Raw genomic sequence first — 14,923 nt, forward strand, 5'->3', positions numbered from 1 at the left:
GAGTTCACTGACCTTGATGAACGCACATCCAAGACTTCGGCTTGGTTGGATTCGCACTACTTGCTCTTTCTGTAATTCCAAAATGGTGCTAACGAAATGGTGAAGCTCATCATAAGACGGCTTTCGTGGTAGATGCGCATAGTCAATGCGAAACGTGTTTTCGCGACGTCTCATTTCGACACTAATCGCGGATTTCACTCGAATAGGGGCCGGCGATGCCCGAAAGCCGCTTGAGCGAGAGAAAAGTTTGTAAAAAAGCCTGTGCACGACTTCCGATTGCTAGCGATACAATATATGTCTGCTTGGCTCGGAGGTTGAGCGCTAACTGGCTATTCATCGGGCTCAGCGAAATTTTCCTGGGGATCCCGTTCGTTAATCTATTCAGTAAAACAATTTTATTTTTTTTTATCCCTTAATGGGCAGCTAGGGCCGAGGGTGGTGGCTAGCGGGTTTCATGCATCCTTGACCTGACGGACAAAGCTATGGTGCCTTGAACACAGGCAAAGCAGATCCAAGGCCATCATTGAAATGATAAGTTCTGCGATTGAGATGTACTTCACCCGGTTGCCAGACGAATACCTGTAAGCATTACTTGTTGCTTTGTTTGTATGAATCTAATGTTCAGTTCTGGGTGGTGTATGCGTTGAAGGCGTGATTTTTAGCGTTCGAGTCCAGGAGTGCATATCTGTCTGGGTTAGCGTGGGCGTTTACTAATTGTGTAATAGTGTGATCGCTAAAGGCTCGAGCATTGGAGTGCTAACGTGTCTCTAACTTTGCGTGCATAAATTCGATTTTAGATTCGTGTGGCCATTCGCATATTCACTTGTATTCTTGAATGATCGCGCGTGGACCGTGAATCTGATAATTAATTTTTAGTGTATGGTAGAGGAACGTGTTGTCTGGTGAATATGAGCATCATTGTTGATTGGTCCAACTGAAGGCATGAGTCTAGGCTGCTCGAGAGTAGAGACTTCCGAACGTAGCCGGTCTATGATCGCACGAGTGGTGGGTTAATGCTTGAGACCGCGGTTGTAAAGTTATAGGTGCTGAAAAGTTCACTTAAGTAAGGGGGTGTTTTAATGTTGGCAAAATTGCGAGGTGTGTGTTTTTTTTTTACAATGGAGAAGACCTTTATGTACTAGCCCAGTACACGTGCTATTGGTAGGGTCCAATCTACCGCACGGGGTGCACTGGGGGCGTGTCGGACTCGAATGGTGACCAGCCATTAATACCGACTAAACTCCATTGGGCTCCGCCATCATTCCTCCCAGGAACTACCTCTCGGTATTACTTCTGGGGGATGGCTGTACTAAATGTACTCATTCACTCTCACTCACGCGTTCATACATCCTGTATGAGGCTTACTTGGGTGCTCTCTCAATCGCACCTTGATTCACTCTCAAACACTCCCACATGAGGCTGACTTTTGTGCTCACCATTTACGTTCCATGCGAGGCTGACTTGTGTGCTCACCTTACTCATTCCTTGCTAGGCTTACTTTTGTGCTCGCCCTACCCATACCATGTGAGGCTGACTTGGGTGCTCACCCTATCACCTGATTCACTCTCAATCGTGCCACTCTATTGTACCTTTGTCACTCCCTCTGGCATCCCATGTGGGACATTTTTCTTAGGCCCCACTTCTGACATACCATGCGAGGCTGACTTTTGTGCTCACCTTTTTCATTCCTTGCTAGGCTGACTTTTGTGCTAGCCTCTACCAACCTGTGAGGCTGACTTTTATGCTCACCCTTAACATGCAGTGTGAGACTGACTTGGATGCTCACCCTTTCACTCCTCTGCCACGCCATGAGGCATCGATAGCTTAGTTCCAACATACTACGCTACGACCCTCCCGTCTTGGCATGAGGCAGTCCACTTATACGCCTATACACTCACTCTTCTGTCTTGCTTCGGAGTGGCTGGGTTTACCCCTTACGCGGTTGCCATTCGCTGCGCCAACCTGCCTCGGCATGAACAGACCATTCACTCTCTTATTTTGCGCTTGGCCTTTTTTCGCTCCAGCTAACCAATCACTAGTTAGCCGTGCCCGTCGTCTGTTGCTCGGTTCGCCAGATTACCTGTAGCCTACTGGCAATCTGGATGGTAGCAGCCGAGACTGCGTTCCACTTCTCCACCGATTGACACATCCGCTGAATAAGGGTATCAGGGGTTGTGTCCCAGCCACAGACGTCAAGCATTGCTCTTCTTTCGACGTCGAACCGATGACATACGAACAGTATGTGTTCGGCAGTTTCATCTACACCTGGGCAGTCCGGGCAGACTGGGACCTCCAGGTGCCCGAACCTGTGGAGGTACTGACGGAAACAGCCATGGCCTGACAGGAATTGTGTCAGGTGGAAGTGAACTTCCCCATGGGGTCTTCCCACCCAGCTCGATATGCTAGGTATCAGCCGGTGAGTCCACCTACCTTTCGAGGAGTTGTCCCACCCACGCTGCCATCTGGCGACCGAGGTCGCCCTGGTGCGCTCGCGGGCTCCCCTATTTCCACGTAGCTCAAAGCACTCCTCATCTTCCCGAATGACCAGCCCGACAGGCATCATGCTCGCTATCACGCAGGATGCATCGTGTGATACCGTGCGGTAGGCAGATATCACTCTGAGGCACATCACGCGGTAGGTGCTCTCCAGTTTCTGTAGGTAACTGGTTACCCTCAGTGCTCTTGACCATGACGGGCCGCCGTACCTGAGGATAGATACGGCAACGCCTGCCAGTAACCTACGTCTACTGGCGCACACCTTTGAGCTGTTGGACATCATTCTCGATAGTGCCGCAACAGCAGTCGACGCTCTCTTGCACGTATAGTCGACATGGCTGCCGAAGGTCAGCTTGTCGTCTATAATGATTCCGAGAGACTTCAGACTTCGCTGTGAAGTGATCGCGACTTCTCCCACATGGATAACTGCATGTTGTGCCGACTTGCGGTTGTTGACGATAACTACCTCCGTCTTATGATGAGCGAGCTCCAGGCCTCTCGCGCTCATCCATTCCTCCACCGTGCTGATCGCGTGTTCTGCGGTTAGTTCTACCTCAGGAATTGACTCCCCGTAGACCTCCAAGGTTACGTCGTCGGCAAAGCCGACGATCTTGACCCCAGGAGGGAACTTCAGTCTCAGAACCCCGTCATACATGAGGTTCCATAGCACCGGGCCTACGACCGGCATCGGTCTCATATATCAGTACGCGGTTTTGGAAGTAACTTTCCAGGATCCGGTACAGACCCACCGGTAGGCTAAGCCGGTGTAACGAGAGCGCGATGGCATCCCAGCTTGCGCTGTTAAATGCGTTCTTCACGTCAAGTGTCACTAACGCACAGTATCGAATACCTCGCCTTTTTCGTTGGATCGCTATCTCGGCAGTATTTATCACTGAGTTGAGAGCGTCCACTGTGGACTTACCCTTCCGAAAGCCAAACTGGTTGCTTGACAGACCGTCCGTACCTTCCGCGTACGGGGTGAGCCTGTTGAGGATGATCCTTTCAAGCAGTTTGCCAGTCGTGTCTATCAGACAGATTGGTCTGTACGCCGATGGGTCGCCTGGCGGCTTCCCGGGCTTCGGCAACAGCACCAGTTTCTGCCTTTTCCATCTATCGGGGAAACGGCACTCGTCAAGGCATCTCTGCATAGCTAGCCTGAACATGTTCGGGTTCGCTATGATCGCTGCCTTGAGAGCGTTGTTTGGAACTCCATCCGGCCCTGGAGCTTTGTTCATTGCTAGGGATTTAGCCACTGCGAGTAGTTCTTCATTCGTCACTGGAGCCACCATTTCGACCGTGCCCGCACTGTCTCGTAGTGCAGGTGGCCAGGGGCTTGTGGCTGGAGACGGGAAGAGTACTTCGATAATCGTTGCCAACCGGTCCGGAGACCGTTCTGGGGGTGAGGAGCCCCCTTTGGTCTTGGCCATCACAATCCGGTAGGCGTCACCCCACGGATTCGCGTTGGCACTCTCACACAGGTTGTCGAAACACGCTCTCTTGCTGCTCTTAATAGCCTTGTTAAGGGCCAATTTCGCAGCTCGAAACATTTCACGGCGGTTCTCTCTTGCATCCTCGGTGCGAGCTCTTTGCATCCTACGTCTAGCTCTGAGACAGGCTGACCGTAGAGCTGCAATCTCGGCACTCCACCAGTATACCGGGCATCTACCGTTTCTTGGCAGTGTTTTTCTCGGCATAGTGGCGTCGCACGCGCGTGATAGAACAGCTACCAGCGCATCCCCGCTTAGACTGTCGGTGTTGGCCTCCAGTCCCAGGGCCGCGGTGAAAGCTTCGCTGTCGAAGTGATTGGACTTCCACCCGCGTACCTGATAGGGATCTCCCGCCCTCGGATGCTGCACACCATAGTTGATCTTAAAGCGGATTGCTAAATGATCGCTATGGGTGTAGCCTTCGTCTACCCTCCATTCCATGCCTGGAACCAGACTCGGGCTGGCAAAGGTCACATCAATCCACGCCTCCACTCCGTTTCTACGGAATGTACTAGCGGAGCCATCATTAGCTAGCACAGTATCGAGTTTCGCAAGCGCTTCCATTAGCGCTTGACCCCTGCTATTTGTACAGCGGCTGCCCCACTCCACTGCCCAAGCGTTAAAGTCTCCCGCTATTACTACCGCTTTCCGGCCCACGAGGTCCGACGAGAGCCTGTCGATCATCTGGTAGAACTGTTCTATTGGCCATCTTGGTGGGGCGTAGCAGCTGCAATAGAACACACCATTGATCTTGGCAATCGCCACACCCTCGGCGGAGGGGTGTATTACCTCTTGAACCGGGAACCGTCCCGTTGTACAGATTGCCACCATTCCAGACCCGTCCGACACCCAATTGCCGTTGCCGGCAGGGATGCTGTACGGGTCTTATAAGAGGGCGACATCTGTCCTCGACTCCGAGACCGACTGCCACAGCAGCTGTTGGGCTGCTGCACAATGGTTAAGATTTAGCTGTGTGACTTTCACGGCTTCTTCTTATTTAACTCACCGAAGGGACACGAAAGTCCGCCCATAGCATGTTTATGGGCTTGCTTCTTAGCGGTGCAGATAAGGCACTTGTGCGCCTTAGTGCAATCCCGCTCCTTATGCCCCTCCTCGCCGCAGCGACGACATAGTTTGCTCCTGTCTATGCCCTTGCACTCGTAGGCTTTTTGCCGGACTCAAGGCACCGATAGCACCTATCCACTGAAGGCGGCTGGGGTATGCTAATTGGGCATACCGACCAGCCGATCTTCAGCTTACCTTTCTCGGTTACCCTTTTGGCATCCGCCTTCAGTAGCCTGAGGTAGGCTACTTGGGTACCAGAGGGTCCATCTCTCAATCGCACAGAGGCCCGCTCGATTGTGACGTCGCAGTGCTCCTTGACGGCTGCGACGACGTCTTCTGCGGTCGTGAACTCGTCCAAGTGCTTGCACTGGAGAGTTGTTTCCACACCTAGCGACCTGATTTGGGCGCCCTCACCAAGGACCTCTTGGGCCAAGGCCTTGTATACTGCACTTGATTGTGCGCCTCGCTTCAGCACCAGAAGCATCTCTCCCGTGTTGGTGCGTCTTACGCTACGCACATCCTGCCCAAGGGCCGAGAGGCTTTCGGCCACCTTCATCGATTTAAGGACATCGGCGTATTTGTCCTTGTCGGTTTTCAACCACAAGGCTTCGCCTCTGTCCTTGGCCTTCTTCGCAGGCCGCGGTACCTCCGGTTTCGGTGCCGGCTTTTTCTTGGTGACCAGCGTCCAGGGGTTTGAGCCCCCCTGCCCCGGTCGTGCCGGGTTGCTGGTACCATCGCTCTCCACAGCGAGGTCACTCTCGCCCTCGCTTACCTCGCCCAGACGGCGTTTGACCTTGACGGTTGCACGCCGAGTGGTGTCGGTTTTGGCACCCTCGCCTGGCGACTTCCTAGGGCGCTTCGCGTTCGATGCCGTCTTGCGATTGCCCTTTCCTTTTCCCTTCGAGGGGAATTCGGTCGCCGCTCCGATCGACGTGGCTGCTCCGTAGAAGGTAAAGGCCACTGTCTGTGAACCTCTATCGACCTCCTCTCTTTCCTCCCTATTGGAGGCCACTGTCTGGGATTCTCTGTCGGGCCTCTCCCGACATTCCACCCTCTTAGCATAGGCCTGCTGTTCCTGTCTTGCGACACGAACAGCTTTCCGGAGCTCCAGGAGGCTCAACTTCAACTCCTTGGCTATATTCTGCTTTGCGCTAGCGAAGTCGATTATAGAATCGAGTTGCTTCGCTACTTTGCGCATCGCAGATATTGGCCCCTCCGGTGCATTGGTGGGGCTATTGCCTACCGCTGCTGGGGGGTCACTGGTGCTTTCGGATGCAGCACTCATCGCTCCACTACTCTCCCCACGTGGGGGAGACCTCGCCAAACCACCTCTAGCGAAGGGGTTTGGCACCTCCGACTGTTTAGCGTAGGTGTGTGTCGATGATTGAAATTGTAATGTAGGTTCGCGTTTTTGACCAGGTTTGCGTTATCGCGAAAGTTAGGGGCGTTTGTGCATTTTAGATGTGAGTGTATATGGGAGAATATGCGATTGATTGTGTTAGTGAGTATTAGTATAAACCTAACTTAAGACATAGTAATAAAAGGAAAAATAACATGCCGAATGTTTCTTTTTTTTAGGTCACTAACTGTGCATTGAAGAATGCCCAAAAACTCTGAACTAGGCCCCGTCGAGTCCAATCTGTCCGTCTCGTCCTGTCGTGTCTGGGGTTTCCAGGTTACATGCATTCACCAGATGAGACTAGCTTATGTCAGCTTACTTGTGTACTAGTTTCGTAGAATCGAGACGATCATCGAAATGATAGATCCTACGAGTGAATGCACTTGGCCCAGTCACCTGTCATGCATTTGTGTATTTGTGTGTGTTGAGAAATGTGTGGAGCCTGTAAATAATATTTTAATACGAATAATATTGTATACGTTAAAATAAGAAATGTATAATATACTACTTGCAGTTTGTTGATCATTACTTATCTGATTCCATCGAGTATGAGAATACATCTCCATTGTTCTAAAACCTGGCGACGTCTGATGGCAGAGAAGAATCATTGTTGGCAGCAATGGTCCTCTTCTTGGATGTATGAGCTCGAAAAGGTCATCACAAGGATATAACGCATGAGACCGAAAATAAATAAAAATAAAATAAAGAGAAGAGTTAGTATTGTTATTGAGTATTATTAATGTGCCGATTTTTTTTTCGAGGGTTGTCCTACTGAAGCTGTAGAGCTAGGTTCTCGGAAGGGCTCCCCGTCAGAATCACATACTACAATTTGCAGACGAGACAGGCAATGTCGCCCAATAAAACACTGCTTTAGGCCAATTGTAGCGGGCCGTGATTGTGAATGTGATATTCATTGTACGATTCAGGCATGTGCGGGCGTAGGGACTTGCGATCGCGTGTATCATCGCGAAGAGCTCGAGCATTTGTACGTTAACGTGTTCGATCGCGTGTGCCTTTGTATGTCGCGTGTGCTAACGTGTATGTAACTTTGCGTGCATAAATTCTATATAAATGCCGTTTGCTTTCGCATATTCGCGTGTGTTCTAGAATGATCGCGCGCGGACCGTGTGCGGTTCAGATTCTAGAAAAAAGTGGGTTCTTACATATCACTAGAGCTATCAGTCATGTCGCCAAGGAACGTGTTACCTTGTGGATATGAGCTTTATTTTTCGATTGGTATAACTGAATGTATGGACCTAAGTTACTAGAATGGAGGATAAAGATTTCCGGACGTGACCGATTCATGATCGCGCGCGTTTACGGGTTCGCGTTTGAGACCGCGTTTGTAACTTCGTAAGTACTAAAACGTTCATGTTTTTACCGGAGTGTTGCGATCGCGAATGTAGGTGTGCGTAGATGATCGCGAAGAGCTGAAGTATCGTTTGTTGACGTGTTTGTCGCGTGTGCTCGTGTGTATGTGCCACACGGACCGTCATTCTGATGTTTAGTTTTCGGTGTACGGATCACATTCTGACAGGGAGTGAGTTACTCCATATCACTAGATTTCCCGGTCATGTCGCCATGGATCATGTTTTCCAGTGTATATGAGAGCTTTCTTTTTAATTGATTCAATTGAAGGCATGGACCTAGACTTCTGGAATCGAGAGTCCGGAAGTGAACGATTCATGACCGCGCGAGTGCGGGTGACTGTAGGTACACGCTTGACACTACGTTTGAATGATTACAAGTGCTGAGACGATCATATTATCACCGGGATGTTATAATGTCTGGAAGAGCGCGGGTAAAGGTTTCGTGGATGGTGGCGAAGGGCTCAAGCATTTTTATATTTGTTTGTCGCGTGTATGTGACTTTGTATACATTCGATTTTTATGTAGTTTAGTGCATATGAGCATTATATTTTTGATTGGTCCACCTGAAGGCATTGGTCTTATGCTACTAGGGCCTAGAATAGGGGATTCCGGACGAAACCGAATCATGATCCCGCGAACACGAGGTTCACTCTCGAGATCGGAATTGTTAATTTACAAGTGCTGAACCATTCACTTAGTCACCGGGGTGTTATACTTTTTATGAGATCGTGGGTGTGGTCGTGCGTGGATGACCGCGAAGAACTCGAGCACTTGTATGCGGACGTTTTTGTCGCGTGTGCTAGTATGTATGTAACTTCGCGTGGACACATTATTTTTATAAGCGTGTGGCCGTCCGCATGTTCGCGTATTCTTCAATGATCGCGCGTGAACGTCTGTCTAGTTTTTATTTCTATTGGTCCAACTGAAGGCATGAATTTGGGCTGCTAGGATCAAGGGCGGAGACTTCCGGACGTGACCGATTCATGATTGCGCGAGCTTAGGTTCTTAGGTTCCAACGTTCACCTAATCAATCGGGGTGTTTGAATATTGGCGAGATCGCGGGCGTTCGTTTTTGTGACCAGGTTTGTGTTATCGCTTAGGCCACGTTTGTACGTTTGGAATGAGAGATTATTAGTGTACATGAGAGAATAAGCAATTTGTGTTAGTGAGTGTTAGCATGGATCTAATTGAAAATATAGCAACAAAAGAAGGGTGCCTGTAGAGATAATTGGGCCCTAAACATACATTGTATATTATTTGACCATGGCAGTGGATAATAAAGATCGCCAAGTTAAGTACTAAAATTGATCACAATGTAGCTTAACTAAAAAGAAAATAATTGTATCCCAAGTTTCTGTGATATAATCACTGTAATAATGCTTTGGTGGAAAAGCCCCCGGATCACATCAAGGTACAGTATCATGCCGAGGGATAACTAAAACTATAAAATTGTTCTATAAATTGCAAAGTTATTGCCGTGTTAACCTGAAAATTTGTCATTTCATTCATATAGGAACACTCACTGAAATTATGTCAACTTATCCTTTGCAAGATTTGAAATAACTTCGAAGTGTGGTCACGACACCCCTGTTATGTCATATACATTACTAACCCATCTTTCCATTATGCATTCGTCCTAATAAGGACGGTTTGTAGATAACTATGGTGATACATGATGAGAATCTTTTGAAACGATTCAAACCTTACCGACGATTTGTTGCTACTGCGTACACACATACGAACATTCCCCTTTCGCAGCTCATACCGAATGAGCACGCTTTGCATCAAGGCGTTCCTATTTATTAACTTTTTCGATAAATGAAAATATTTTTATCGTTAGTTTTGGTGTAGCTTTCGCTTAGTGATAGAGTTGCCACATTCACTGATTTTCTTGGAAGGATTTGCAAAAACCTTCGGGTTTTTTGTATTAATTTAAAAAATATTTTCTTATGATTCGCTGGTAAAAGTACAGAATTAACAAGCGCAAACTTAATGCTAGTTAATAAAAGAAACTTTCTAATTAAATTCTTTTTCCATTTTGCATTCGTCCTAATAAGGACGGTTTGTAGATAACTATGTTGATACAAGACGGGAATCTTTTGAAACAATTCAAACCTTGCAGACGATTGTTTTTACTGCGTACACACATAAGATCATCCCCCTTTCGCAGCTCACACCGAATGAGTACGCTTTGCATCAAGGCGTTCCTATTTATTAACTTTTCGGTGCAGATGAAAGGCCCTCCTTTTTTGGGTAAATGAACATATTTTCATCATTCGTTTTGGTGTAGCTTTCGCTTAGCAGTAGAGTTGCCACGTTCACTGATTTTCTTGGAAGGATTTGCAAAAACCTTCAGGTTCGTAGATTAGAAAAACATTTTCTTATGATTCACTGGTAAAAGTACAGAAATAACAAGCACAAACTTAATACTAGTTAATAAAAGAAACTTTCTAATTAAATTCTTTTTCAATTTTACATTCGTCTTAATAGGGACGGTTTGTAGATAACTATGTTGATACAAGATGAGAATCTTTTGAAACGATTCAAACCTTGCCGACGATTGTTTTACTGCGTACACACATATGATCATTCCCCTTTCGCAGCTCACAAAGAAACTAGCACGCTTTGCATCAAGGCGTTACTATTTATTAACTTTTCGGTGCAGATGAAAAGCCCTCCTTTTGTGCGATAAATGAAAATATTTTCATCATTCGTTTTGGTGTAGCTATCGCTTAGTGGTAGAGTTGCCAGATTCACTGATTTTCTTGGAAGGATTTGCAAAAACCTTCGGGTTTGTAGATTAAAAAAATATTTTCTTATGATTCACTGGTAAAAGTACAGAATTAACATGCACAAACTTAATACTAGTTAATAAAAGAAATTTCTAATTAAATTCTTTTTCCATTTTGCATTCGACCTAATAAGAACGGTTTGTAGATAACTATGTTGATACAAGACGAGAATCTTTTGAAACAATTCAAACCTTGCAGACGATTGTTTTTACTGCGTACACACATATGATCATTCCCCTTTTTTTATTCATTTCGTTTATTTGATAGGCACAAATGCGTTAGCTTGGCGGTGCCAAATTCTTTTTTTTACATTTTGGATATCTTATAACTAGCAGGTTACAATGTTGAAATATTTTTTTTTTATAAAAGAGAAAAAATTTACAGATATCTTAAGACTAGAAATAAGATTCTGTATACAAGAGAGAGGGCAAAAGATTTTTTCATGAAAAATTTTAAAACAACGAATTCAATAGTAATAGTGAAATGTATTGTTTTCCACAGTTATCCAAGTAACTAGTTAAATGATCTTGTAAATTATAGCTGTTATACTGAGCCTTATGCGGTATCACATTAAATCTGTTTGTACTTAGACATGCATGGCTTAACCTTTGAGACAAACGTATATTACTGGTAGAATCAACCAGAATAAAAACGTGCCACCGTTCTGGATGTGTTCTCCTTATCCTCAGAGCAGTTGAAGGAATAATTCTTCACAGTTACCTTTTCCAACACAGTTTTATTATAATTCTGAAATACTACCGTACCAGCGCCCAAATCACTTTCGCTTCAGCGTAATCTTCGCTCAGAATAATTCCGTTTTAAAACCCTGATTGGCTGAGTACCGACTAACTTACTAATTACCGACTGACCGACACGCGCACGCCTGCTATCCGTGCGAACACTAACTGACTTATTACGACTGACTTCTTAACTCTGGTTTAAAAGACTTTCGTGCATCTCTGAGAGAAATGCACGAAGTTTTTGAAAGCATTTCTAAAGCTCTCTCTAGAACTGTCGGTCGCTGGCCGATTCAATTAAAAACAATGGACTGCTCCATAAGGTGATGCCATGCCCCTGCTATAGTAGGGTCGCGGCGTTAGCAAACAATTTTGTTGTTCTTAAACATTGCCTCCGCGTATATAAGGCACAGCCTTAACGAAACTTACTTAGCTTAAGGCTAATTCTTTATGATGCAACTTAACTCATGGAATCGAGCATCCAAGAGATTGTCAAATGATGATTGAATATTACCGGGATTGAAACCGGAGGAAATTAGGGACCTTACTTATTGAGCTTGATGTTGCCTCGGAGAGACGCATCATCGACGATTGCGCGGGTTACCTTTAAATGAAGTAAAAAGTCTTTTGTACCTGAATTCCTAAGATTGCCATTACAAAAATCATATTTGTTATTACTTTTGTCAAAACCAAATATTTACAATTTTCTATCATTATTTGTCATTTTCTTAACATTCTAACTTTACGGTGGTCCCAGTGTGCACCTCTTCCTGCTTCCAAACGTTACATCCACTCTCGGCTCCTCGACTCGGTTGCGTAGTGGTTCTCGGAATTCAGATTTCGGGCCCCTCGTGCGGCAGGATATTTCCAATTGGTTGAGAAGTGACATCTTCTTTGTCCGCAGATTGTTGTCCTCTTGGGCCATGGTTGCTTGCTTATACATATTGTTTCGATTCTGTCTTCTCCGTTCACGTTGTTGATTTTTGTTATCTCATGTTACTCATTTCCTCGATTCTGGTTAGAATTCATTTGTTGTACCAACCCTCGATCGATTACATTGATATCGACGTCCTTTACGTATTTGTCGACATTGGTTTCTCCCTCAACGTTTGGCTTATCCGGGAGATTTGTCTGCTTGCTAGCTACCTTCAGGCCATATTGATTGTGGGCTACTGAGGCGCTATTTTTCAATCACACAGACCGGGTTTGACTGTTCCGGCTGTGGCTTTAATCTTTGATTTAGGCTGATCCAGGTTTAGCCTTCGTTGTCAATACTCCACTCTCAGCTTCAATGAATTTTTCGTTAATAATGGGCTGTCCTGCTTGTTTCGTATTTTGACCATTCTTCCACCTCCGATATCCTCTCCATCTTCTTCCCGTCACCACCAGCAACCGTCCTTTCCAAATCCATCCTTGTCGAACGCGTTGGGTAGTGCTCGTGACTACCATCTCCATGGGGCACACACTGCTCTGGACTTCTGCTTCCACTTCATGCAAAATCTTCTATGTTTAATTTTTTTTTTTCATTATATGTAATTTGCTTCTTTGTTCTACGTTTTGATGAGTTGATCGCTGTAAATTATTACATAAACAAAAAAAAAACTAAGTTAAATTTTTTTTTTGTGTTATCATTATTTTAATCTGCAATTTACTATATTTATTTAACTATTTTAACTTTCATTTATTTACAATTATTTATCGTTCTCTTCATAATTTGTTGTCTTATGTGAGACTCCACTGCTGTGTGCATTAATCGACTTGTATTATCACTTTTGTTTGTAGTTTATGTTGGAAGGGAAAAACCGACTCGATTGGCAATCTTCCTAATCTTCTTTTTTTTATTTTTTTTATCTTAAATACGTTTATTTAGGCCCAAATGCTTTAGCTTAACGAGGCCGATAATTCATTTTTTTTAAATACATGTCACATGTTAGTGGGGGAAAGGAAAGCCGTATTTAGGGGCGGCTTGCTCCCCTCTTATGTAAGTAAAGGAAAAAGGTAGGAAGTGGGATACATATTGTGTAATTGACATCGTCGTTTGCTGATTGATCATTGTGGCGGATATGCACACTTTGTTGTAGTGTTGTAGTTTCCAGCCTGTAATCGCAGGGGAGGGTCGATATTTCGGATAATTATTGGCACTCTGATACTGTCATGATGTTCTCTATATCATCTGCATGTGAGGTATGTCATGATATTCTGGGTAGACGGTTATCAAGAAGGGTATGCACCGAAGACTCGTGAAGCAATGCCATATTGTAGATACAGGGATAGGTTGGTGAGATTCTACTGTGAATGAGAGAGGGGAAAATGTATTAAACTTGGACATCAATGGTTTTCAAAAAGATATAGATAAGAAAAATATAGGGGTGGTCACGGCTTGCCAGGACGTCCCGGACTGGCACATAGGGTGATCTACCTCGGGCCCGAAGGGAATCTATTAGTTGGGACCTGGCAACACAGTACTCTGCGCACAGCCAAACAACATGCTCGATGTCGTGGTAGCCGTTCTCACAAACACAATGATTACTTTCAGCAAGCCCTATACGACGGAGATGCGCGTCAAACGAGTAATGGTTGGACATGATCCTTGACATCGTACGAATAAAGTCCCGGTTCACATCCAACCCCTTAAACCAAGCATTCGTTGATACCTTCGGGATAATGGAATGAAGCCACCGTCCCAGATGCCCATTGCTCCATGAGGTTTGCCAACTATCGAGCGTCCTCTGACGAGAGATACTGAAAAATTCGTTGAAGCAAATTGGTCTTTCGTAAGTGTCGCCTTCTAATGCGCCCACCTTGGCTAAAGAGTCCGCCTTCTCATTGCCCGCAATAGAACAAAGTGACGGGACCCAAACCAAGGTAATCTGGTAAGATTTTTCAGATAAAGCACTCAGATATTCCCGTATTTTCCCCAGGAAATACGGTGAGTGCTTTCCAGGCTTCGCCGCACGGATAGCCTCAATGGAGCTGAGACTATCCGAAACGATGAAGTAATGGTCTGAGGGCAGGGTGTCAATGATCCCGAGAGTATACTGAATGGCAGCTAATTCTGCGACGTAAACTGAAGCAGGATCATTGAGTTTGAATGAGGCAGCAAGATTTTCGTTGAAGATACCGAAGCTTGTGGACCCGTTGAGAATTGATCCGTCAGTGTAGAACATTTTGGCGCAGTCGACTTGATGGTATTTGTTATAGAAAATATTTGGGACCACTTGTGGGCGAATATGATCCGGAATTCCACAAATCTCTTCTTTCATGGATGTATCGAAAAATATAGTGTGATCAGAAGTATCTAAGAGATGAGCACGGTTGACGTTATACGTAGATGAATTGATGTTCTGTGCCATGTAATCGAAGTACAAGGACATGAATCGGGTCTGAGAATTAAGCTCGACAAGCCTTTCGCAATTTGCAATCACCAATGGGTTCAGAATATCGCATCGGATGAGAAATCGATATGAGAGGTCCCAAAATCGATTTTTCAGAGGAAGAACGCCCGCCAGCACTTCAAGACTCATCGTATGGGTCGAGTGCATGCAACCCAAGGCAATACGCAAGCAACGATACTGGA

The sequence above is a fragment of the Topomyia yanbarensis genome, chromosome 1 (genome assembly GCF_030247195.1).
Source record: "Topomyia yanbarensis strain Yona2022 chromosome 1, ASM3024719v1, whole genome shotgun sequence".
NCBI classification, from domain to species: Eukaryota; Metazoa; Arthropoda; class Insecta; order Diptera; family Culicidae; genus Topomyia; species Topomyia yanbarensis.